This window comes from Symphalangus syndactylus, chromosome 8 (genome assembly GCF_028878055.3).
Source record: "Symphalangus syndactylus isolate Jambi chromosome 8, NHGRI_mSymSyn1-v2.1_pri, whole genome shotgun sequence".
NCBI lineage: Eukaryota > Metazoa > Chordata > Mammalia > Primates > Hylobatidae > Symphalangus > Symphalangus syndactylus.
Genome location: NC_072430.2, coordinates 35,235,193 through 35,262,506, shown reverse-complemented (window position 1 = coordinate 35,262,506; position 27,314 = coordinate 35,235,193). Strand labels below are relative to the sequence as shown.

General features: G+C 41.5%; 1 long non-coding RNA gene and 1 pseudogene across 1 annotated transcript; one reads left to right on the top strand and one right to left on the bottom strand.

The window, feature by feature from the left end:
* Nucleotides 1–5,231: 5,231 nt before the first annotated feature.
* Nucleotides 5,232–5,779, bottom strand: LOC129487583 (uncharacterized). Its single transcript, XR_008659380.2, has 3 exons — nt 5,718–5,779; nt 5,426–5,558; nt 5,232–5,326 (listed from the first exon to the last, which is right to left on the bottom strand). It is a non-coding gene; the product is annotated as an uncharacterized lncRNA (long non-coding RNA).
* Nucleotides 5,780–7,024: 1,245 nt separating this feature from the next.
* Nucleotides 7,025–8,423, top strand: LOC129487580 (elongation factor 1-alpha 1-like; annotated as a pseudogene).
* The last annotated feature ends 18,891 nt before the right edge of the window (nt 8,424–27,314 follow it).

The following is a 27,314-nucleotide window of genomic DNA, read 5'->3' as shown; positions in this document are numbered from 1 at the left end:
TTGGAGAATTGTGAAAGTACAAAAAGAAATCATTGTGGTTAGAAAAATCTTTTTCTGCTTTATTATTCAAAAAGCACTGCTGTTAGCTTCTTCTGTGAGAGTGTTTCCCAGGGATAGTCTTAATTATTGATGGCTAAATTCTCATTACTTAATGGAATTTGAACTTTAAGGGGAAACAAGAGGGAACTTTTCTTGCTAATTGGTGACACACATTGTCTCCTCTACATCCATAGAAGAAGATAGTGGCTTGGCAGAAAAGAGAGATCAGAGACTGAGGAAAGACGCAAGGGAAAGGTGAGACAGGAGAGAGAGGTATGCATTGACTTCTCATCTGGAACCCTACAAGATGTTTTCTGGTTCTAATTAGAACTTAACACTACTCATCTCTCCCATGTATGAGTATGTAATAGAGAGGAAAATCATTGTGAATAAAACATTGTTGTTCTTCCATAGAGATGCTTCTGTTACACGAGAAGTCCTTGGTGAACTTGAATATGAAAAGGTGGCCTAGAGGGCAGAACTCTGACGTGTTCTTCATCATAGATTAAGGAGATTTTAGAGTTGGGAGGGCTGTAGGGATCTCGGGGAAATAATGTGTAAAGTTGGAAGAAAATAGTACAACTCCTTAGGATGATCCAGGCTGGATAATATCTTTCAAGAACAAGGATGTCTAATGCTTAATTTGAACTTGTGTATATTATTGTGATAGATACCCCTTTCCCCAGAGAATTCTTTAAGCCAGCTTTTTTTTTGTTTGTTTGTTTATGTATTTTATTTTATTTTATTTTTTTGAGACAGGGCCTCGCTCTGTTGCCCAGACTGGAGCATAGTGGCACTATCTCAGCTCACTGCAGCCTCCGCCTCCTGGGTTCAAGCAATTCTCCTGCCTCAGTCTCCAGAGTATCTGGGATTACAGGCACAAGCCACCACACCAGGCTAATTGGTTTTTTAAAATATTTTTAATAAAGATGGGGTTTCACCATGTTGGCCAGGCTGGTCTCAAACTCTTGGCCTCAAGTGATCTACCTGCTTTGGCCTCTCAAACTGCTGCAATTACAGGCATGGGCCACCATGCCTGGCCTAAATCAGCTTTTGCTGAAATAATATTGCACAACAAACAACCCCAATCTTAGTAGATTCCAACAGCAAACATTTATTTATTTTGTTTCAGCCTGTGGGGTTAACTGCAGTTAACTGTGCTCCCAGCTGCAGGTCAAATTTAGGTCTGTTCCTATGGCTTTCATATTTTGGCCCACGCTGAAGGAGCAGTAGCTCCCTGAGGCAAGCTCTTCTCTAGGAGGGCTGGAGCAGAAGTAGCCAAGCCAGACTGGGCAAGCACTTTTAAAGCCTCTGCTCGGAGGTGGCTTACATCATGTCTGCATCAATTCCATTGGGCAAAGCCAGTCACATGGCCAAACTCAGCATCAAAGTGGGAGGGAGCGGAAGTCTATTCCTTCCTCAGAGGAGGGGAGGAGGGAAGAGTGAACACTTAAGAACAGTATTTGCTAATTAATGCCACCCACATCCTCTAACCTTCAGGAAATCTGGGGAAGTTCACAGGCATGCATGCACGTGCACTGCCTTGAATTAGGATTTTTATTTTATTTATTTACTAATAGACTAAGGGAAAGTATGAGTTGCAAATCAGGTTGCCACAGAGTGAATTCAGATGACACAACCCTGAGCTGATCAAGTAGGAATCCGAAGCCAGGTGACCTTGAAAACCCTCTATTTGCAGAAACTGTGTGTGTGTGTTTTGCACAGTTAACCCTTCAAAATCCACAGACTGAGCATTCAGATCAATCCTTTTTCTTTTTTAAGGGCTGAGAGACCATAGTTTACATCTGGACTACGTGTAAGCTTTGAGACCAGTAAAATTATTCACTCTGGTTCTGCTTGTCGAAAACCAATTCATATTCTCGAGTCTATCTCATTTTATACTGCCATTTTTCTTCCCCAAATAAAAATCACCTGATTGGCTCTCCAAGACTCACTCAAGCCCTTGGATGAGTCAATTTCCTATCCAGCCTTTCAGTGTCACCTCTGTTTTCATTAAGATATCTGGCAAAGAAAAGGGAGAGACTTCTTTTGCCAAAGGCTGTGAACCATTGAATTTGAGAGTTCAGCTCCTGTTTTTTTCTTACTTTTTTCTACAGGCTCAATTAGGGGACTCAAAAACCAAAAGAAAAGCAAAACCCCAAGGCTCATTGCTTGTCTTAGTTTTGCACCAGCTTTCTGCTTCCTCCTGAGCCCAGATCTTTTCAAATCTTTTCTAAATTTGAAGATTTGCAGTCTGTTACTTTTTAATAAGTGCACCATCCACACAGTCATTTTTAGACAACTCACCCACCCCAACCATTTCTTTTCCCCAAACAGAAGCTTATTTTCGGTTTGATTTCTTTTTTACTTTTTGCAGAAGAATCCTTTGCCTGAACTGATAAAGAAGAAAAAGAAAGTGCTGTATTCTTTTGCTTCACAATACGACAGGAGTGAGGAGGAGGCAAAGTATATCTTTTAAGGAAGGAAAAGATGAGGTTAAAGGAAATGGATGGATCCATTGAATTTGATGACATCCACCCCACACGACCTCCCTGCCTGGCTCAGCTTTGCATAGCCTTGTTATTGTTTTTATATTCCCTTCTCACAGCAACTTTTCCAGAGAAAAGAGACTGGACAAAGGGATTATTTCAGTAATGTTCCTCATTGTTCCCTTGGCTCTCATGGCCGTCTTTTCCAAGGCTGATTGCTTACTGCTAGCTAGAGTGGGCTCCTCTCCTTTCTGCTGTTATTATTTCAAAAGACAGTTGTGTGTTGAAGAAAAGTATCATACCAGGTTCTTGTCCTTTAGAATTGAATTAACTAGCTGAGAAAATGACTATCAGCAACCAGTTAGCTTTTAAGTTGGAGAGTTCCTCGTCCATAAGAACGTAGAATTTTAGAGCCACAAGGTATTTAGAGATTGTCATTTCCAACCACCTTACTTTATAGATGGAGTTCCAAAGAAACTGAAGGCTTTCCCAAGGTCACACCACTAGTTATTGGTAGTACTGGGACTAGAGCCCAGTCATCCTAATTCTATTCTTCCCATACACCTAATTTAATTCCAGAATCTAGATTACACTTAAAGGCACAGACATATTAATCTTTAACTTCTAAAGTGGCAGACTGAGTTTTAACAGAGAGAATGCTGAAATTCTCGGTAGAGATAATAAGGGGGGCCATTGGGGAAAGAATAAAGCTGTACAAGAATAAAACAGTTTCCCAGCTTCTTGCTTTTGGTAGAAATATATCTAACAAGAAAGTTCCAAGCATGCAAATGTAAAGAAAAGAGTTTGATTGTCAAAGCTAACCTGAAAAATTTTCTCCTGCATCATTCTGGGAGACTCCAGAACAAAGAAACACAATGTCATTAACAAAGGAAGGAGAGATTTGAAAAGGCTCAGTGCTTTTACACTTAAAACATACCCTTTTTTTCTTCCAGGTTTATAAACATGATTTTGGAGATGGAAATTTCTTACAAAGCAACACAGTCTCTTTGCCCTATTCCTGTAACAATAACACTGAATTTAAATAACTCTAATCTTCAAATAGGCTAGAGTATCTTGCAGATATTTTTGAGTTGTTTGATCACTTTCTCCTTGCCAGTTTCCCCTGTATCACTCAGCTCTGCATGGCCTTTTAATTTTTTCCCATATTTCTTTATCACTGCAACCTTTTCTTATGGCAAGAGAAGACTGGGAAAAGCGATTTCAATCATTGCCCTCACCACTCCCTTGGAAAGTAGAGGGTAGACGGTGGAAAACAGCTGTTGTTTTGGTGGGGCAGGAGTGAGGAGTTGTGGAAATATTGATTATTTGAGTCTTAATTTATTTCCTAAAGGGAGAAGTCTTGAGCCTACAAAATTGAGGAAGTTATTTAAAGTTGAGTGTTCAAATTGGTAGAAGGGAAGGAGGTAGCATTAATAGGCACAGATAAGTCTGCATATTTTAGATGTTGTTGCAAAAACATGTGCCCCCTTTTGCTGTTTTCCCCAGGACCTGGAGCATACAGTCACCGAGTATAGAGCTTTCCTGGAGGTCCCCTCCTTGCGTCACCAGCCTTGTCCCCTTCCCTTTACCTGTCCTTCCTCCCTCTTTGTGTTTCTCTCTTGGTTTCTGCTTTCTTTCCTTCTTTCATTGAATCACCTTTCTTTTATGTCTAAGATTGTTGGGCATGTGTTTCCGGGTTTATAGGCCTCTTTTATTTTATTTTAAATGGTATTTAATTTAAAAATTCATAATAATAACAACAGTGTAAATACCAGCTGCCTTTTATTGACCATGTTTCTAAGGGCTTTCTTTATATTTAATCACCACCACAGAACTACTGATCTCTGCTCTTTCCTCCATTTGACAGATGAGGAAATGAAAGTTAGAGAGTTGAATAACTTATTTACGGTTTTTTGTTTTGTTCTGTTTTTGAGACAGAGTCTTGCTCTGTCACCCAGGCTGAAGTACAGTGGTGCGATCTTAACTCACTGTAACTCCTGCCTCCTGGGCCCAAGTGATTCTCCTGCTTCAGCCTCCCGAGTAGCTGGGACTACAGGTGCCCACCACCACACTCATCTAATTTTTATATTTTTGGTAGAGACAGTTCCACTATGTTGGCCAGGCTGGTCTTGAACTCCTTACCTTAAGTGATCCACCTGCCTTGGCCTCCCAAAGTGCTGGGATTACAAGTGTGAGCCACCGTGCCTGGCCATTATTTATGTTATTTCTGTTGAAGAGGCAGTAATTGGAAGAGCTGAGATCTGAACACATGCTTTTCTAGTTGGAAAGCCTGTTTTCTAGATGTTATTATGCTATCAACACCATCTCCTTCCTCCCCTTCCTTTACCCGCACCATCTCCAAAATCCCTGGAACTTAAATCTTTGCCCTCTATGTGATTTCTACACATGGCATCAAAGTTTCTGGCCAAAAAGCATGCTGTGTGATTGTATTCACCTTTGACAATCAAGGTGGAGCTGCACTTGTGTTTGTGTGTTAAGGATGAACACAGCAAAAGAAGAGATACCTTGGTTAATTGGAGTGTCAGATTCTGGAAGGTTTCTTAGAGAAATACAAGAGAGACATGAATTCATTCAGTTTATTCCACAGATAGTTATTGTCATTGAGTCTGTAGCTTTTGGAAAAGAAAGGACTCGACTCGAAAAGAAAACCACTCAAACGGTCTTCCTCATTCCTACTTCCAGGTGCTCATTAAGGAAGTTTTGTTTCAAAATACTTTGATTTTAAAATGGAGTGTCAAGGGGTCCTGGATCAACAGCTCTGACCGGAGCTCAGTCTTCTATTCTCAGAAAAGGAATAAAACACATTAGGCTAAGGAATTAAATCTCCGTCCCACTCCCACCTTCTCTCCCCTCTTTTCCTTTCTCCCTGCCCTGACCCTCCATCTGAATGTCTTTGTCCTGGCTATGCAGAGAGCATGAGAGAGACTGGGAAGCAGCATGGTCAAGTGTTCTGTTCAGCACAAACTCTGCTTGGTTGGCAAAGCGCTTCTTTTCTCCTTGTCAATATTTCTGTAAGTGAAGAGAGAGGCACATGAGAAGAGAAACACACCTCTCCTGCTTCCTCAGTGACTGTTTTCTGTACCTATGGCAGTTGCTGTGATACTATCTAGGGATCTCCCCAGCATGCCACAGTCCTGTGTTTGAACCTCAAATCCCTGGAAATCTTACCCCTCGTGCAGCAGGAGTTTGCTTGATCAGTCCTGAAGTGTTTTGGAAGCAGAGATCATGATGGCTGTTGGCAGTGGTTGACATATATGAAAGAGAATAAAGATGAAACCCATCAAGTTTAATTTCATTCTAGACTTTAGATGGAATTCCACTACTGAATTCCAGAGGTTAGAAGGCCAGGGCTAGCTCCCATGCCTGCTGGCCTTTGTGGAAAGAATGTTAATTAGAATAGCAATGTGAAAATGACTGCTGTGTTATTTGCCTAGCTTTAGGTAGAATATAATTGATGATAATAAACAATATTTGAGTGCCTTCTCTGTATTAGGTTTTACAAATATTATTTCCTTAAATCTTTATAACAAATCCATGAGGTGGGTAGGTCATCTTTTACCCGTTTTTATGTATAAAGAAACTGAGGGCCAGATGCGGTGGCTCATGCCTGTAATCCCAGCACTTTGGCAGGTGAGAATTTTACCATTGAACCACCAATTCAATCTCAGCAATTTGGGAGGCCGAGAGTGGGTGGATCGCCTGAGGTTAAGAGTTTGAGACCAGCCTGGCCAACATTGTGAAACCCTATCTCTACTAAAAATACAAAAATTAGCTGGGCATGGTGGCAGACACCTATAATCTCAGCTACTTGGGAGACTGAGGTGAGAGAATCACTTGAACCCGGGAGGTGGAGGTTGCAGTGAGCTGAGATCCCACCATTGCACTGCAGCTTAGGTGACAGAGTGAGACTCCATCAAAAAACAAAAACAAAACAAAAAAACAACAACAGAAAAAAAACAAACTGAGGCTCAGGGTTTTTGGAACATTTCCCCAAAGACATTTAGCAAAGACTGGGACTCAGAAGCCCAGGAATGCTCTTTCAGTTTGATACACTGTATATATTATATGTATCAAAGTATTTTCTGTCTTTTAGGAAGGACTGTATCCTGTGGAATGGAATATATGTGGGAAGAAGTAGGAAACAGCCAAGAGCTCAACATTATACTATTTAGATAGTCAGCTCTAGAGTCCTAGGAGGAAACTAGATAAATGATGCTTTGCAAGAAGTCATAAAGTCTCTGAAAGAAAAATACTTATGGTATTAACAGGTGATAGTGACTTGGGAGCTAGATATTTAAAAGTTACAGGGATGAGAGATTCAGAATTTGTTAAGTGGACTAGAACATAGAAATGGGATGCACCTTCAATATCAGTAGCCAAGAGAAAGCTGGAAAGCATCCATTACAATAAAGTTTGGGTGTTTTCACAATGGATTTGCTGCTAGAACACAAGTATCATGAAAAACATGGCCTAAAAGCCAAAATGGGAAAAGAGAAGACTCCAACCAACATTGACGTCATTGGACACTTAGGTTCAGGCAAGTCCACCTCTACTGGCCATCTGATCTACAGATGTGGTGGTATGGTGGTATCGGCAAAAGAATCATCAAAAGATTTGAGGAGGAGGCTGCTGAGAGGGAAAAAGCTCTTTCAAATATGGCTGGGTCTTGGATAAACTAAAAGCTGAGCCTGAGCCTGATGTCATCATTGATATCTCCCTCTGGAAATTTGAAATGAGCAAGTGCTATGTGACTATCATTGATGCCCTAGGACACAGAGACTTTATCAAAAACGTGGTTACAGGCACATCTCAGGCTGGCTGTGCTGTCCTGATTGTTGCTGCTGGCGTTGGTGAATTCGAAGCTGGCATCTCTAAGAATGAGCAGATCCAGGAGCATGCTCTCCTGGCTTACACACTGGGTGTGAAACAACAAATCCTTGGTGTTAGCAAAATAGATTCCACTGAGCCACTCTACAGTCAGAAGAGATACAAGGAAATAGTTAAGGAAATCAGTACTTTCCTTAAGAAAATTGGCTACAACCTTGACACAGTAGCATTTGTGTCCATTTCTGGTTGGAATGGTGGCAGCATGTTGAAGCCAAGTGCTCGCAGGCCTTGGTTCAAGGGATGGAAAGTCACCCGTAAAGATGGCAATGCTAGTGGGACCATACTGCCTGAAGCTCTGGATTGCGTCCCATCACCAACTTGTCCAACTGTCAGGCCCTTGCATCTGCCACTCCAGGATGTCTACAGAATTGGTGGTACTGATACTATCTTTGTGGGCTGAGCGAAGCCTGGGTTTCTCAAACCCAGCATGGTGGTCACCTTTGCTCCAGTCAACATTACAACTAAAGATGTGTTGAAATGTACCATGAAGCTTTGAGTGAAGCTCTTCCCAGGGACAATGTAACCTTCAGTGTCAAAAATGTGCTTGTCAAAGATGTTCATTGTGGCAACACTGCTGGTAACAGCAAAAATGATCCACCAATGGAAGAAGCTGGCTTCACTGTCCAGGTAACTGTCCTGAACCATCCAGGCCAAATCAGTGTTGGTTATGCCCCTGTAATGGATTAACACACAACTCACATTGCTTGCAAGTTTGTTGAACTGAAGGAAAGGATGGATCACCATTTTGGTAAGGAGCTGGAAGATGACCCTAAATTCTTGAAGTCTGGTGATGCTGTGATTTTTGGTATAGTTCCTGGCAAGCCTATGTGTGTTGAGAGCTTCTCTCACAATACTCCTCTGGGTTGTTTTGTTGTTTGTGATATAAGATAGACAGTTGCTATGGATGTCATCAAAGCAGGGGACAAGAAGCCTGCTGGAGCTGGCAAGGTCACCAAGCCTGCCCAGAAAGCTTGGAAGGTTAAATGAATATTACCCCTAATACCTGCCATGCCGGTCTTCACCCTTTATGCCTGAGGTTGCATTTTTTTTTTTTTAATTTTTGCATTCAGACCTTGGCAATGAGCTTGAGCAGTAGGATATAAATAATTCCCACATGCTTAGCGTTCCAATAATGGAACACTAGGCATAAATGGGTTTTAATCAGTGGTGGAAGAACGGTCTCAGAATTATTTGTTTCAATGGACCATTTAAGGTTAATAAAGGCTGGTTAATGATAACAGTGCATTGTAAAAAATTCACAAGGAAAGGAGAATGTTTTGTGGATTTGTGTGTGTATGTGTGTGTGGCAGTTTTAAGTCACTAGTTTTTAAAATCAGTACTTTTTAATGGAAACAACTTGACCAAGAATCTATCACAGAATTTTGAGACCCATTAAAACAAAGCTTAATGAGGAAAAATAAAGTTTGAGAGATAAAGGAATACGAAGAAAATTTCAAGAGCCTAAATTGCTTCTGTGGATCGATCCTGGGGTCACAGAGTTGAGGACTGAATTTCTGATGGTGGTACAAGGATGAGTAATGACAAGATGGTTGGTTTTCTTAAAATATTAGGAATTCTCACCAGATATATTCCAACTTCTCTGAGTAACTTATCATGGATTCAACTATCCATCAATTTTTCCAAGTTATTTCTTTTAAAAAATTAATAAGTTTAAAAATATTAAAGGCAATATTGATGGTATTGAGAAAAAGTCAAACAATGTAGATGGGTATAGGTGAAAAGTAAAAAATCTCCTTTTTCATCCCCCCTTTTTCCTGGGCCCACCTCTCAGATGTAACCATCTTTTTTTTTGAGACGGAGTCACGCTCTATCACCCAGACTAGAGTACAGTGGCGTGATCTTGGCTCACTGCCAGCTCCACCTCCCAGGTTCACGCCATTCTTCTGCCTCAGCCTCCCAAGTAGCTGGACTACAGGCACCCGCCACCACGCCTGGCTAATTTTTTTTTTTTTTTTTTTTTTTTTTTTTGCATTTTTAGTAGAGACGGGGTTTCACCATGTTAGCCAGGATGGTCTCGATCTCCTGACCTCGTGATCCACCCGCCTCAGCCTCCCAAAGTGCTGGGATTACAGGCGTGAGCCACCGTGCTGAGCCAGATGTAACCATCTTTAATAGTTTTCTGTGTTCATGCCAGCATTGTTTCATGAGTATGTTAGCACATTGTGTATGATTTTTTCCTTTTATCAGTTTCAGACCAATGAGTTGTTCTGCTAACATTCTCTAACCACAACAGATGTGGGATTTTTTCATATTATAATGAAGTTATTTTTCTAAACAGATTCTATGTATTTCAATATATCGCAGTTTTTATTCTTTTTGAAGGATGCTTAAATTGAATTTGCTTCTGAGTGCTATTGGTACAGCTTCAATAATCTTTTATAGCTTTTTTACTTTCTAGTACAACAAGGTTTTCTAGGCTTTCATGTACATTCTCTGTCCTCTGCCTTGAATCGACTATTTTTTGAAGAGCCCTGTTCCTTTCTTGGGAAATAGAATTTAGAAATTGCTGTTAAGGCATTAGAAGTGGTGACTGATCTTTTTTTTTTTTAGATTATTTTAATGGAAGGAGCTAAAAAACATATTTTTAAAAAGAAAAATAAGTAAGTACTGTATTTCCAATTGAAATGTAATGTTACAGGGTTTTACCTTTTTGAATATAATATTTTATGATTTCACTTTTGCTAAAAGTCAATGTAGTTAGGTTACATCCTAACTACATTGACTTAATTATTACGTGATCAATCTGGCTGTGTGTGTGTTTTGCATGTGTGAATTTTACACACATAATAGTATCACAATTATCTAAAGAATATTATTACTATCAATATGATAGTGGAAAAATTTAAGAATTTCTTTGCAGTTATTTTTTACGATATATCACACTAGGCAGATAGGCTCAAATTATTGGTTTTTTTTTTTTTTTTTTTTGAGATGGAGTCTCACTCTGTCGCCCAGGATGGATAGCAGTGGCGCAATCTCGGCTTACTGCAAGCTCCGCCTCCCGAATTCATGCCATTCTCCTGCCTCAGCCTCCCAAGTAGCTGGTACTACAGGTGCCCACCACCATGACCGGCTAATTTTTTTGTATTTTTAATAGAGACGGGGTTTCACCATGTTAGCCAGGATGGTCTCAATCTCCTGACCTCGTGATCCACGCACTCCAGCCTCCCGAAGTGCTGGGATTACAGGCGTGAGCCACCATGCCCGGCCAAATTGTTGTGTTTTAAAGTCATTTGAAATAATTATTTGCATGGTACACAGTTTCTTTTGTTTCAGTTTTGCTTTTGATTTTAAGGGGCTTTCTTTCTGTTTAATTTTGTATTAAACTTACGATAAATACTTACAGCCTTCAAAGTCACATCTTCAAAACAAAGTATATTAAGTATATTTTGTCCCTGTCTCCTCACCCTGTTCTTTCTCTTGTATAGTCTTATAAACTTTTGGTTTATGTTTCCATTTAAAATTTATGAGTAGGCGGGTCACAGTGGCTCACGCCTGTAATCCCAGCACTTTGGGAGGCCAAGGTGGACAGACCACCTGAGGTGGGGAGTTGGAGACCAGCCTGACCAACATGGAGAAACCCTGTCTCTACAAAATTAGCCAGTTGTGGTGGTGCATGCCTATAATCTCAGCTACTTGGGAGGCTGAGGCAGGAGACTCTCTTGAACCTGAGAGGCGGAGGTTTCGGTGAGCTGAGATCATGCCTTTGCACTCCAGCCTGGGCAACAAGAGTGAAACTCTGTCTCAAAACTAAATAAATAAATAAATATAAATGAATAAATAAAATTTATGAGCAAATACGTATATATGTTTATATTATTTCCCACCTCCTTAGATTAAAAGGTAGCATGCCCTTCACACTATTCTGCAACTTCCATTTTTCTCTTAACATATCTAGGAGATGGCTACATAGCTGAACATAGAGATTTCTTCATTTCTTATTGCAGTTACAGAGTACTCCATTTGTGGATGTATTTTATGTTATTAAACCAGTTCCTTATTAGTAACAATTGTTTCCAGCCTTTTTCTATTAAAAATAATTGTCTTGCACAAAAATTATTTTATAATTTTGCCATTGTATATTTGGGATAGATCTTTGGAAATGGAATTGCTGGTTCAAAACATCTATCACTAAGAACATCTTTGTGAAGGGGAAACTGAATTTAATATACATTTAGTGTGAGTTTAGGATGATCTATTTATGTAGTTTGCCATCATTTTGTGCATGAATTACTGCTAGCTGTCTCATAGTTGGAACGCCTTTCAGGAATATTTCTCCTCATTCACTGTGCCAGATCACCTGCATTAGGATGCTGAGTTTTAGGATCCAACATGAGAACCCTCAGTAGGCCATTGCAACACGGACATCAACGATAAATTAGTTAATAAGTGCCATAAGTTCAAAGTATGTATGACTTGTCACTGTACAGAAATTACTAATCAGGGGTTGTGAGGTTGAAATAAACTTTTCTAAACTGTCCGTAATGAAAATATAAATTTTGATCAACCAGGTTAAGGGAAAGAATTATTTTTTTCTCTTTAGGAAGAACTTTTTCTCTTTTTACAAAATCATTGTCATGTAAAAAAACAAAGCATGTGTAACCAAAAATATATGGGAAAAAATATTACAGATGTGTGTCAGTCTACTATGCATTTTTCTGGACTTTGTGATGTTTGATAACTTTGTCAGCTTTTTAAAATTTGTAACTTTTTTACTTCTTTTTTTCATTTTTAAATAAGCAATTTCACTTGTAGCTTTATAGTCACAATTTTTTTTTTTTTTTTTTAAATACAGTCACCCAAACTGCACTGGTTGCAGGCCACATATAGCCGTGCTATGCCTTTACTTGTTGGAGTGATAGATCCTGTGGCTTTCAATAATGGAGCAGGCAATGACAGGCTGAGTTCTAGTGGGAAGCGCACTCTTCTCTTAGGAGGCTCTGCAAGTCATGGCAATGGGTTAGTATATGTAATTCTCTGCAGGAATACCCCTTTCCTGCAGAGGAGTTCACACCAGCACATCTAGTAGTAAATACTTAAGCAAAATAATACAACCTACATAGTTGCTGTCTTGTTTGCTGCTACATAGAAATTCCTTTGCCCTTTCCCAAAATAGATTTCTCCAAAGTTCCATTCAGTCTTGATGTTGGCCCAAAGATTAGTATTTTGTGATCATATTTTATTAGTTCCAGATGTGATTCTTGAGTGGGAAAAGAATGAACAAAAACACTAAACGATAAACCAACAAAACTACCCGAAACTAGTACCATTGTGTCCGAAATTGGTGGGTTCTTGGTCTCACTGAGTTCAAGAATGAAGCTGCGGACCCTCCCGGTGAGTGTTACAGTTCTTAAAGATGGTGTGTGTGGAATTTGTTCCTTCTGATATTTGGACATTTTCGGAGTTTCTTCTTTCTGGTGGGCTAGTGGTCTTGCTGGCTTCAGGAGTGAAGCTGAAGACCTTCACTGTGTTATAGCTCTTAAGGCAGCATGTTTGGAGTCGTTCGTTCCTCCTGTCTGGAGTTGTTAATTCTTCCCGGTGGGTTCATGGTCTCGCTGGCCTCAGGAGTGAAGCTGCAGACCTTTGTGGTGAGTGTTAGAGCTCATAAAGGCAGTGCAGACCCAAAGAGTGGGCAGCAGCAAGATTTATTGTAAAGAGCAAAAGAACAAAGACTCCACCGTGTAGAAGGAGACCCAAGCAGGTTGCTGCTGCTGGCTCTGGCTGACTGCTTTTATTCCCTTATGTGACCCCACCCACATCCTGCTGATTGGCCCATTTTACAGAGAGCTGATTGGCCCATTTTACAGAGAGCTGATTGGTCCATTTTACAGAGAGCTGATTGGTCCGTTTTGACAGGATGCTGATTGGTGCGTGTTTACAATCCCTGAGCTAGACACAGATTGCTGATTGATGTATTTACAATGCTCTAGCTAGAAGTAAAAGTTCTCCAAGTCCCCACTAGATTAACTAGACATGGAGCCCTGATTGGTGCATTTACAAACCTTGAGCTAGACACAGGGTGTTGATTGGTGTGTTTACAAACTTTGAGCTAGACACAGAGTGCTGAGTGGTGTATTTACAATGCTTTAGCTAGACATAAAAGTTCTCCAAGCCCCCACCAGATTAGCTAGATACAGAGTGCTGACTGGTGCATCCACGAACCCCGAGCTAGACACAGAGTGCTGATTGGTGCATATACAATCCTCTGGCTAGAGATAAAAGTTCTCCAAGTCCCCACCTGACTCAGGAGCCCAGCTGGCTTTGCCTAGTGGATCCCGTGCCAGGGCTGCGGGTGGAGGTGCCCGCCAGTCCCACACCATGTTCCTACACTCCTCAGCCCTTGGGCAGTTGATGGGACCAGGCACCACGGAGCAGGGGGCGGTGCCCATTGGGGAGGCTCAGGCTGCGTGGGAGCCGACCATGGTGGGGGCTTGGGCATGGTGGGCTGCAGGTCCCGAGCCCTGCCCTGTAGGGAGGTGGCTGAGGCCCGGTGAGAATTTGAGCGTGGCGTGGGCAAGCTGGCAGTGCTGGGGGACCTGGTGCCCCCTCTGCAGCTGCTGGCCCGGGTGCTAAGCCCTTCACTGCCTGGGGCCGGCAGCGCCGGCCAGCTGCTCAGAGTGCAGGGCCCGCAGAGCCCGCGCCCACTTGGAACTTGTGCTGGCCCATGAGCGCCGCACGCAGCCGGGTTTCCTGCCTGCGCCTTTCCCTCCACACATCCCCGCAAGTCGAGGGAGCCGGCTCCGGCCTCGACAGGCCCAGAGAGGGGTTTCCACAGTGCAGCGGCGGGCTGAAGGGCTCCTCAAGCGTGGCCAGAGCAGATGCCGAGGCCGAGGAGGCACTGAGAGCGAGCGAGGGCTGCTAACACGTTGTCACCTCTCACTATCACAAAAACATGATTAAATTTTTTAAATTAAAATAATTTAATCAAAAAAATTAATTTTTATAGATTCACAAGGTATATGTGCAGTTTTGTGGTGGGTCTGTCTCATGGACCCTGGCCGGCCTACAGATGAAAGGAGTACTCAGACACAGGTATGCAGTTTAAGAGCAGCTAGGGGACTGATGGGTTCTAGTGGCCAAAGTGCAGCAGCCCTGAGAAGCTTGCCTTTATTCAGTGTGGGCTCAATGCCCTAAGCCTGGAGCAAACACAATCTGTGGGTAATTAACATTTATTGTTCCTCTTTCAGGGAACCTCATGAAGCCTGGATGATAAAAGTTTAGCTCCTGGTCAACATAAGTAAACAAACCTGTTTAAGATAAATTCCCCTACATTCCCTTGTACCTACTCCTTGCCCTCTGCCTCAGGGCTAGAGAACAGCTGCCTTCATCTATTCTCCCCCAAAGCTATGCAGAGCCTTCTGACCTTTCAGAAGACCTACTCCTTTCCCTATAGTTTCTCCCACCACTCTGACCAATCTTCTACAGTTTTGTTTGATGATGTATCGCATAGTGATGAAGTCTAGGCTTTTAGTGCACTCTTCCCTGAAGAGTGAACATTGTATGCAGTAATTTTTCAGCTGTCATTCCCCTCCCACCCTGCCCTCTTGTGGAGTTCCCATTGTCTATTAGTCCTCTGTGTATGTCCATGTGTACCCACTGCTTAGCTCCCACTTATAAGTGAAAACATGCAGTATTTGATTTTCTGTTTCTGAGTCATGTCACTTAGGATAATGGCCTCCAGCTCTATCCATGTTGCTACAAAATACATGATTTTATTCTTTTTTTTAATGGCTGTTATCTGTGATATATGTGCCAAATTTTTTTTTATCCAATCCGCTGTTGATAGGCACTTAGGTTGATTCCATGACTTTGCTATTGTGAATAGTGCTGCAATAAACATACAAGGCAGGTGTCTTTTGGCTAGAATAATTTATATTCCTTTGGGTAGATATCCAGTAGTGTGATTGCTGGGTCAAATGGTAGTTCTAGCTTTAGTTCTTTGAGAAACCTCCATACTGCTTTCCCTAGAGGTTGTAAATGTAAATTACGTTCCCACCAACAGTGTGTAAGTGTTCCATTTTGTCTGCATTCTTGCCAACATCTGTTGTTTTCTGACTCAAAAAGATGATTTGCTTGTTTACCTCCACCTCTCCCCAGCATATTTTGATGGAAGAGTGACAAGGTAACATCAATAAATACTCTCATTTGGAAAGAGAAAAAAATGGGTGGCAAATAGCAGTCACCAGTCCCTACCAATTTTTAAATATTGCTGAAGAAACACGTTGAGGATGCTTACCATGGGGTATGAAACGTTCATTATGTCTTCTCTCTTTTTCCCTTTGATCAATATTTCCAGACATTTATCAATTTTATTGAACTTTCAAAGAAGCAGCTTTTGAATTTATTATTTTTTTTCTACTTTCTGCCCACTTCTATTGCATTGACTTCTATTACCTTCATTATTTCCTTACTTTGCATACTTTGGATTTAATTTGCTTTCCTAGTTTCCTGTGGTTACCATTTGGATCAAGTTTTAGATCATGTATCTTTTCTAATATAAGTATTTCAGACCCTAAGTTTTCCTCTAAGAACTGTTTTAGCTGCATCTTTCAAATTTTGATGTATTTTTATTTTCATTTGGTTCTAAATAGGTAATGTAATTTCCCTTGTGATTTCTTCTTTCATTCTTGGGTTATTTAGAAGTACATTGCTTAAATTCCACATATTTGGAAATTTTCCAGATATATTGTTATTGAATTTGGTTCCATTCTATTGGAGCCAGAGAACCTTCTCTGTATGATTTTAATCTTGTAATTTATTTGAGACTTGTTTTATGGCCCAATTAGAGTCTCTTATGATGACTGTCTCATATGAATTTGAAACAAAAGTCTACATTGCTATTTTGGGGTTGTGTTTCTAATAAATGGCAACTAGGTTAAGTTTTTTCATGGTATTCTATATAACCGGTGTGTGTGTGTGTGTGTGTGTGTTTGTGTGTGTGTGTGTGTGTCTGCCTGTGTGTGTGTGTGCCTATGTATGTATGTGGTTTTGGGTTTTTTTTTTTTCTTCTTGTTTTATCAATCTCAGAGAGCAGAGCATTGTCTGGTATAATCATTTGTCTCTATCTCTTTCCAATTCTATAAAGTTTTTTTCCATATATTTAAAAACTCTGTTATTTGGTGAATATGCATTTAGGATTCCTATGTTTTCTTTCCATCATCATGAAATGTCCTTCTTTAAATCTATATATTGTTTGTTTTAGAGTCTGTTTTGTCTGATATTAATATGGCCATACCAGCTTTTATTGAGTACTTGCATGGTATATCTTTTCGTATGTTTACCTTTAAACTATCTATATCTGTGTATTTAAAGTGAATTTCTTATATATAGTAACAAATTGGATCTGGATTTTCTTAGACTTTTTATCAATATGGTCTGGCTTAAATCTAACATCTTGCTGTTTGTATTCTATTTGTCCCATTGTTCTCTGTTCTCTTTGACCTCTTTTCTGGTTGTGGGAGCTCAGAGAACAATAGCCCCAAATGAAGCCCAAAGAAGCAGCTTCAGAAGTGAAAGCTTTTCTCTGAACTTCCTTTACTCTCCTGTCTCTGGCCTCTCATTCTCCTTAAAGGCTAACGTCATAGAAAGTAAAATCCCTCTTCCCCAAGACATGTCATAGAAACCAAACCCCTTTTTCCAAAGACAGCTGTACAACCTAAAAATATTATCCTATAACTTTCTCCCTGCCTTTCTATGTAAAAACTGGCCGTAAAGGAATTATCTGACCTACCTTGTTTGAGTGTAGGTCATAAGAGCCCCCATTCCAGAGAGGGTCCTACCACATGCTGCACAGAGAGGCCAAGAAGCATCTGAACAGACAGGCCTTGCTGGGTTTCCCCACTCAGTTTGTCAGCATTATGACATACCATTATAAGCTGAGCATGGTGGCCCATGCCTGTAATCCCAACACTTTGGGAAGCCAAGGCGGGCGGATCACCTGAGGTTGGGAGTTCAAGACCTGACCAATATGGAGAAACCCTGTCTCTACTAAAAAATACAAAAATTAGCTGGGCGTGGTGGTGCATGCCTGTAATCCCAGCTACTCGGGAGGCTGAGGCAGGAGAATCGCTTGAACCCAGGAGGCAGAGGTTGTGGTGAGCCGAGATTGTGCCATTGCACTGCAGCCTGGGCAATAAGAGTGAAACTCCATCTCAAAAAAAAAAAAAGACACCATTTTTGTCCACTCATATTTCTACATGGCTGTCCATACTTTGTTGAACATAAGCATAAAAATGGACATTTATTTCCCCTGTATCTTTCGGTCTTCATTTTGAAAGCTACCATGCCGTGTAAAACTATAATAAAAAAAATTGTGTGCCTTTTCTCCTATTAATCTGCCTTTTGTCAGGAATTTTCAGTGAACCTCTAGAGGATCATGGGGAAGTTTCCCCTTACCCCTACAGTGTCTTTGATGGATTAACTGTTTATTTTTTGTGATTCTACTTTATTTCCACTATTGGCTTTTTCGGCATACCTTTTTGTTTTAGTTTTTAGTAATTGCCCTAGGCTTTACAATACATGTCTTTGACTTACTGCAGTCTACCCTCAAACAATATTATGCCACTTCATTCTACTTTTTCCCTTTTGTCCTTTGTGCTATTGTTATTACATATTTTACTTCTACATATATTATAAGCCCCACAATTTACTATCACTACATTTGCTTTAAACACCTATCTTTTAAAGAGTTTAAAAATGAAGGGAAAAAAGGCCTTTAAAAATATTATCTGTGGGTTTTTTTGTTTGTTTGCCATTCTAGTTATACCATCTGTATATTTTTTGATAGTTTTGTTTCTCATGTTTGTTTTGGAAAGACTCAAAAGCATGGGCACGCTGCCATCTTGCCCTCTCTCCTAAGGTCATTTTTAATCTTATTTATATGTGCAGGCTATGCAACCTCTTAGAGGTGATGAGTTATATGACATATTTATTGTTTAAAGTAATATTTCCTCCCTAATTCTAATATTAAAAAATATGTCTGTGTGATCTGAGATAAATGAGTGCTCTAAAGTTAGATACCAATGTTTAAAATGAGAATTTGAAGGACAGCCTTCATTGCCAAAGCTATTACAGAAATATCACAAATATCACTTAATATTCAGGCTTTATGATACAGACACGTTTGGAAGTGTGCATTAACTGCATAGGCTTTTATTTACTATAATATACCAATTCCTCACTTATCCAGAGGTAATTACTCTGACAACCTCATCTATTTGGAACACTACAGAAAATAATAAAGTAAAACAAATTGTTTCCAAACAGTTGAACTAGATGCATCAAGGTTATTAAAAATAAATTTCATGCATTTTACTAAAAGGAGAACCTCTGACTCAGAACCCGCTTGCTTCCATTAAAAACATAATTTCAACCAGCTTGGCTAATTGGTTTCTTTGCCTTCAGCAGAAGGAAGACAGAAGTATGGGTGGTGGGGGAAGAAATGTAAAAGACACACACATATTATGTAGAGTAAGAGATAATAATCAACATTTGTGTATTCTTTTGTGTTGCAGTCTCCTTTAGGGCAGTTAATAGTTTCCTATTTATCTTTGTGTTCTCTGCACAATCCCTGCCACACTATATTCGATAAACACTGCTCAAACAAACAAACAAACAAGCAAATCAGAGTAAGAAGCTGGGAAGACATAGAACCACATGTTGAAAGAGGAATTTGAAAAGGATAGCAGCTAGAGGCGGCTCTGTGCAGAGGCAGAGAGTTCTTTATATCACTCCACTGTGCAGTGAGAACATTTCTATTTAGGAAAAATAGGAGCCAGCGTGGAGCAATAGCTCATGTTGATACCAGTGACATGTCTTTCAGGAAAGGTTACATTTTAAAACCCAAGTGAGTACTTACTGCCTTAAAAAATGATTCCCATTAATACTCCCCCAACCCCATCTCAATCCCTCTCTCCTAATCTCTATTTCTATCTCTGGCTCTCTATTAAAAGTTTCACCTTTTCACATTCAGAAAATTCATTTATGCAACAAATAGCTGATTACCTCATGATGTGGCTTAAGTGATCTCTTTCTGTACACAAAGTAGATGTTAGAAATTCTTTGTTCAATTTATGGAGGAAAAAAGTTTATACATACCCATGCCTTAAGTCTGAATAATGCTATTCACCTTTAGTAAATGTGTAAACTCTGTATAGGTAGACATATCTGCTCTCATGCTGATAATTTGTTTATTCAATTTGCCTTTGATATGTTATTCCCATCAAGACTTTTAGACTTAGAAGTGCTAATAATGGTAATAATAGCAGCTGGCAGACCCTGAGTGGGGATGTCTGTATTTGCATGTCTGTACACCAGGAACTCTGCAAAGAGCTGTCACGGTTTAACTTATTATTTAATTGTTACCACGCTTTATGCGGTAGGAACTGTTGTCACCCAATCTTACACGTGGGGAACTCAGGCTTGGAGAGGTGTACTTATCAGCCCAGCAAATGGCAGAGCTGAGATTTGAGTCTCAGTGATCTGACTCCAAAACCTATGCTGTTACCATTTGTGCTATATGCTTCCTCTGTCTACCTATCATCTCTAGGAACAAAGTGGTCAACAATAGCACAATATCTATTTTTATCATACAATAAAATATTGCTGTACTTTGCTGTCATATGGTCATGATGACAGGGATCAATTAAATAAAGTGACCCTTAGCTGGAAGGGAGAATAGGAAAATACATACATCTCTAGGCATTGTTTATTAATTTAATAATGGCTTTATCACTCTCTTCCGCCCCCCTTGAATTTGATTGATATGTGTAGCTAAATCAGATAATTCATGAAACTTTACCTTCCATCTCATCCCACTCCAGTTTGCTGGCTGTACTGAATTACTTGGATAATTTCATTATTTCCCTATGTTGTTCCTCTTTGGAGCTTCTTGGTTGTAGATTTCTTTTTCTTTTCTCAACCTAGTTGAGTTTTGTTTATATCAAATTATGTTTGTATAGATCTAGATCATATTCTGGCAATACAATTTTGAAACTTTTTTTCTTTTTTTTGGAGATGGAGTCTCGCTCTGTCACCCAGGCTGGAGTGCAGTGGTGCGATCTTAGCTCACAGTAACCTCTGCCTCCCAGGTTCAAGCGATTCTCCTGTCTCTGCCTCCTGAGTAGCTGGGACTACAGGCGTGTGCCACCACATCCGGCTAATTTTTGTATTTTTAGTAGAGACGGGGTTTCACCACATTGGCCAGGCTGGTCTCGAACTCCTGACCTCGTAATCCGCCCGACTCGGCCTCCCAAAGTGCTGGGATTACAGGTGTGAGCCACTGCGCCCGCCCTGAAACTCTTTTAATTCACAGAACCCAAAGAATAAAAACTGGCCACGCTGATTGGAATGGCTTTGTGTAAGTGCCATCAACTGAGAGGAAGATACCCAGTTTAACTATCTTGACGTCCAGATGTGGAAGAAAATACAACACTGATTTCTTTTCCTAAACGAAGCAAACCAATATGTACACTTGCCAGAGGGCGAGGGACCCAGGGATGCTTTGTATATGACTTTAATAAAAAACATGTTTGTCTTTTAAAATCTTCCATGAGCGAGGTGGGAGTCAGGGATTTGAGGAAAGGCAAAAGATGGCTGCACTGGGGGATAATGAAAAAGGAGGGGAGGGAGAGTGAGAGGAGCTGATAAGATGAAATGTGTTTAGGCTGTCTATCAGATGTCAGAAGCCATGCCCTGCTGTTCCGAAATTGCCTTTTCATGTTGCATTTCTTGAAGGTGAGCTCAGAGTGCAACCTTTAGTGTTCTTTTGGGAAAGAGAAAAATAAGAGTAAACACAGCCGTAACTGCATGCCCATGATTTGTTCACAGTTTATCAAGATTATTGACATGGATTTTTTAAACAAAAAATGAGAGCAACTGTTTATTTTTTGATTGTATTGGTTCTCTCTGCTCTTTTCCTTCTATTGCTTCTTGCTAGCTTGGTCCTCTCTACTTTAGCCTACACATTTTGAGTATCATTAAGGATGTTGCTATCTGCTCTCCAACTCTTGTCCTGACCTGAATAGTTACATCGGAGACATTATTTTCTTGCCTTCTTTCTTTTGCTGAAGTAATCTCAGTCATTCCTTGAGCTTATTAATTTCCCCCCTCATGTTCGATAAAGACATTTTACAGAGCAACCATGACTCAGAGTGAGGGATGGAATATAAAGTTAGAACTCCATTTTTTGAGCAGTTAATCAGAGAGTGAGCAATCCAAAGTTGTTCCCTGACTGAAATCTTCACATCTGATTGCTTTTCCTACTCAGCCCCACTGTCTGATGCTTCTGGGTGCCTCAAACTGCTTGGTAATGGTAGCACCTGGATTGCTGTAATGGTCATGGTCCTGTTTTGATGGTTTGTTTTATGTTTTTTTCTCAGACTTAAATAGCCTGCATACAGGTGCTGTCTGAGGAAGCTAAATGCTGCTGTATTATGTCTAGAAACATTTGAGATCTAAATGCCTGTGAACTGAGCTGTTAACTCTCTCACCTCCTTATGCTTCCCTGTGGTCTTAGCACTACCAAAAAGGGCCCTTAAAATCTGAGATCTCCTTTGCTTATTGATCTGCAGAGACAGTGACCTTGATAGAAAACTACAGGCGTCTTGCAAGCAGTGTAGGAACTCAGAAGAAATTGCAGGTGCTGCGCTCTTATTTTATTCTGCCATCAGGCTGGCAGGCAGATCTATTCATTCCCCTGCCCGTGACTTGACATCAAATTCTCCACCAGGAGGACCTCAACTCCCAGTGGAAAGTGGGGATAAGTGATGAACGAATCTTTTACTGCTTGTAAGAATGTGCCTGATACAGGATTTCTCCCTTATTTCCTAAAATCCTTCTGCATTTTTCAGTCCACTTCTCTCAGCAAAACCAGGCAAAGGGAAAGATGATTAAGTCTCAGAAGAGGCATGAAATGGCCTGAAGCTAAAAAGAGGAAAAGTTTAGGGTGGACATTTTGAAAGATGAAGAGTAAGAGAGATTAGACAGTGGAATAGAAGTCCCATCACTGCAGAGAGCCAAGGAAAGCTTAGATAAGATATTAACGTTAATGAGGTAGAGCAAAGCCCTGCAGAGTAAAGGAGGCTTGACCGAAAGGAGGAGGGCTGGAGAGAGTCATAACAGCCAGCTTACAATAGATTCTTTCCTCCCTGTATCCTGTTATGATTTTCACAGGACAATTTTTTAGGATATCTAGGTTGCAATCCCAGGCAACTAGGATACTTGTTTGTCCTATAAAGATGATTATTTATTCAACAAATATGTTTTTAGCTCCTACTACATGCCAGGCACTCAGGCTCCAAGAATATAACTTTGTAAAGACAGAAATGATAGAGAGATCCAACAATCAGGGCTGTGGCCTGGTGGCCCACTCTGGAAGAGAGGTAAGAAAGATTGTCTCTGGAAATTCATAGTGTTTGGAAGAGCTTTTTTCCCCCTAGTGGAAGGCACAGCACACAATCACAACTGTTTGTGGAATTTTGCCCAAGGTTGCCTGGTGCTGGCAGCGGGCACTCTCAGACAACTCTTTGCAGACCTGGTACTCCTCTCTGATTGCCTGGGACCTATGTCCTGTGTTTTCCTCCTGATAAGGTGGTTCTTAGGCTTGCACTATGGGAAAGTAAAATAGCAGAAGGGCAGTGTCCCTTTCCAAATAGACACCTTTTGAGTCCATAAACACCCTCCTCTGCATGCATTCTAAGGGATGATGAGATCACAGACCTCTTCTCGATAAGCCTCAGCTTGCAAGTTTCCCCAGCGAAGTCCACCCCTTAACTGTTGCTACATGATTTAGCATTTACCTTCTCTCTCCTTTGCCAGAGCTCCACAACCACTTAGTCGAATTTGGCCAGCAGATATGTTTATCAACATGTGGTTAGCTAGTGCATGTTTAGAAGAAAGTGAGTTGAATGACTCTGGGTCCAGAATTGGTGGGTGCTTGGTCTCACTGACTTCAAGAATGAAGCCACGGACCCTCGTGGTGTTATAGTTCTTAAAGGCGGCATGTCCAGAATTTGTTCCTTCTGATGTTCATATGTGTTCGGAGTTTCTTCCTTCTGGTGGGTTCGTGGTCTTGCCGGCTAAGGAGTGAAGCCGCAGACCTTCGTGGTGAGTGTTACAGCTCTTAAGGTGGCGCGTCTGGAGTTGTTCCTCTCGGTGGGTTCGTGGTCTCGCTGGCTTCAGGAGTGATGCTGCAGACCTTCCCCGTGAGTGTTACAGATCATAAAGGCACTGTGAAACCAAAGAGTGAGCAGCAGCAAGCTATAGTGCAAAGAGCTAAAGAATAAAGCTTCTACACTGTGGAAGGGGACCCCAGCCAGTTGCCACTGCTGGCTCAGGCAGCCTGCTTTTATTCCCTTATCTGGCCCCACCCACATCCTGCTGATTGGTCCATTTTACAGAGAGCTGATTGGTCTGTTTTACAGAGAGCTGATTGATCCATTTTGACAGGGTTCTGATTGGTGCATTTACAATCCCTGAGCTAGACACAAAAGTTCTCCAAGTCCCCTCTAGATTAGCTAGACACAGAGCACTGATTGATGCTTTTACAAACCTTGAGCTAGACACAGAGTGCTGATTGGTGCATTTACAAACCTTGAGCTAGATACAGAGTGCTGATTGGTGTTATTTACAATCCCTTAGCTAGACATAAAGATTCTCCAAGTCCCCACCAGCTCAGCTAGACACAGAGCCCTGGTGCATTTACAAACCTTGAGCAAGACACGGGGTGGCTGATTGGTGCATTTACAAACCCTGAGCTAGATACAGAGTGCTGATCGGTGTATTTACAATCCCTTAGCTAGACATAAAGATTCTCCAATTCCCTACCAGACTCAGGAGCCCAGCTGGCTTCACCCAGTGGATCCCCCACCTGGCCACAGGTAGAGCTGCCTGCCAGTCCCGTGCGGTGCGCCTGCGCTCCTCAGCCCTTGGGCAGTGGATGGGACTGGGCGCCCTGGAGCAGGGGGCGGTGCTCCTGGGCAGGCTCTGGCTGCGCAGAAGCCCACGGCGGGGGAGGGGGGGGGAGACTCAGACATGGCGGGCTTTAGGTCCCCAGCTTTGCCCTGCGGGGAGGCAGCTAAGGCCTGAGGAGAAATCCTGCGCAGCACCCGTTGGCCAGCACTACTGGGGGACCCGGCGCACCCTCCGCAGCTGCTGGTCCAGGTGCTAAGCTCCCGGCGGCTCCCAGTGTGGGGCCCGCCAAGCCCGCGCCCACGCGGAACCCTAACTGGCCGGCAAGTGTCGCACGCAGCCCCGGTTCCCGCCCGTTCCTCTCCCTCCACACCTCCCTGCAGGCTGAGGGAGCCAGCTCCGGCCTCAGCCATTCCAGGAAGGGGCTCCCACAGCGCAGCGGCGGGCTGAAGGGCTCCTCAAGCACGGCCAGAGTGGGTGCTGAGGCTGAGGAGGCACCAAGAGCGAGTGAAGGCTGCAAGGGCTGCGAGCATGCTGTCACCTTTCACCTTTACATGGGGGTAAGTACTGCTCTGGTCTCAGACCCTCACAGGCTCACTCGTTTGTGTTACTGCCTGACCCCTAGGTGCACTTGAATGTGCCTTACCTGTGAATGCAGGTGTGATGTGCTACAGAGGGGATGCATAAGGAACCATGGAAGCATGTGAGAGGGGCACCTACCTGTGGGACTTCAGAGGAAATGGCATTGAAACTAAGACATGAAGGACAGGAGGGAGTTAACTAGGGGAAGAGTTGGAGATGGGAGTGGAGCTAGTGACAAAAGTGTTTTGTGTGGAAGGGGCCAGTGGGAAGTCCTAAAAAGAGATCACTTGGTGTCTGCTGGGAGTAGAGAGTCCAGCATGTCTGGAGTGATGAGTCCAAAGGACCTACAACAGTTTGAAGAGTTTTTCTTGGGTTGGTGACAAACTGCTGCAAAGTCTTTTTACATTCTCTTTCCTGCTTCCCCCTGTGACCAACATTTGGGGGATTTCAGACAGAAGTGAGAGGAAGGATCTGTGAATAGCCTGGGAATAGGATAAAATTAATGGAGACAAAACCTTTACTTCTTCAATTTTCCTTTTTTAAAATCAAATCTCCTTTCCACAATAGAGATCCATTTAATAACTGCTAAATAACTTGAAACAAATCTGTGAACTGCTGGTATTTCCTTTTTATTTTCTTTATATATTTTTCTCTTTTGTCTTACCCCTCCTTGCCTCATTTCTTTTTTTTTTTTTTCTTAAGAAGGACTTAGATATAACAATTAACTAAATAGTTCATTGCACTTAATTTTGCCTTCAGTGATTTGGGAATCTGAGGAAGTGCCTAAGTCCCTAGGGAAACCCTAATACAGATCATTGGAAAATAAGACCTGTAGTAAAACAAAACAGAATGAAAAACAACAGGCTTAACTTCTCCTATTGAAAACAAGAGATTTCCTGCCCCTTCCTTTTGTAAGAACATTTACCTTAAAAAACTGGTAAATGTAAGTACTTTATCTTTTTGAAATACATCTTTTTAGAAAAAGTCTTTTGTCAGCTTTAGGACCTGGGAATGTTTTTCTCAAGGATCTGGGGGCTATCTCTTTGAAATGTAACATCAAGAGAGATAGTGCCCTTATCTCCCTGTTTCTCTGGGGTTATTGGAGGCTAACTTCATGGTTACCTTGCTCCAGATGGCAAAACTACTTCCTGTCATAAAGACCTCCTTATCCCCAACTTTTGGTTGAAATCAATTAGCTAACAGAGTCCAGCACCCCAATTACCAAGAAATTCACCCCAATTACCAAGTATAGTTTGGATGGGCTATGTTTGGGATCAGCGGTCCTCTTCCTTGAGGACTAGTTATTGTTCATCTTGAAAACATGTATGCAATGAGTCGCGTTGGATTTCTTTCTGTCTTTGCAATTTCTTTGTGGATTGCCTGTGACGCGCATCACATTCTAGTTTAATGCCTATTCTGTAATAAGACTGTTTTCTTTCTCTGCTACCTTTGTGGAGATAATTTCTGGGTTGGGACAAGATTTTGTTTATTGCATTTCCCCAACAGATCTTACAGAATAACATTTTGTTTGTCCTCTCCCAGAGTCTTTTAGGAGAACCCCGTAGTACTATGAAAATGGAAACGGTCACCCTCTGCTTCTCAGTTGCTAAGCCTGGTATGAGTTCTATTTGGCAGATGGAATGCCAGCCCTTTCAAATTTTCCCAGGTGGACCAAGCACTGTTTGCTTTCAGAAGTTCTCAGTGAGGCTTTCATTTTAAATTCATAAAAGTTATCATCCAACTCCCAACAATTGTTTAATAAAATGCAATTAGCCAGCCAAAAATATAATGGCTTTTATGTCAAAATATGCTGGAGACAGCTGCTAAGCGGGCCACTGGCAGCCTCCGGGCCATATGCTGTGAGTCCCAGGCATATGTACAGCCAGGCATAACAGCACAGAGCATATTGGGAGTAATAAACCCAGCCCCCCACTCTCTTGCCTCTCTCCCAACTCAATCTCCCTACTCCAGAGAAACTGACAGCAGGAAATTCTCTGGAGTAAATTGCCTAAGTCAAGATTCACGAAACTCATTTATTAGGCAAGGATCTAATCTGGCAATAGATGCAGAAAGCCCTAGTTCCCTAGCCGGGTTTGGATAAAATCCGTGCAAACCTTATTGCATTGCAGAAAAACGATTAAGAAAAAGCCTCCACAAAACAACGAACTCAACAGCGCTCATCAAGAAAATTGAACTCAGATTATAGACTTAAAAAAATCTGTTTGCTTCTTCTAACTTAATATTTGCATGGAAAAAGTTCCTGGAGTTTTCTGTTTCTTGCAAAGATAGTTATTCTCCCCAGCATTCTTGAACGCAGTCGTTCATTGCCCTGCCTTGCTCCTAAGGAGATACTCCAGTGATTGATAT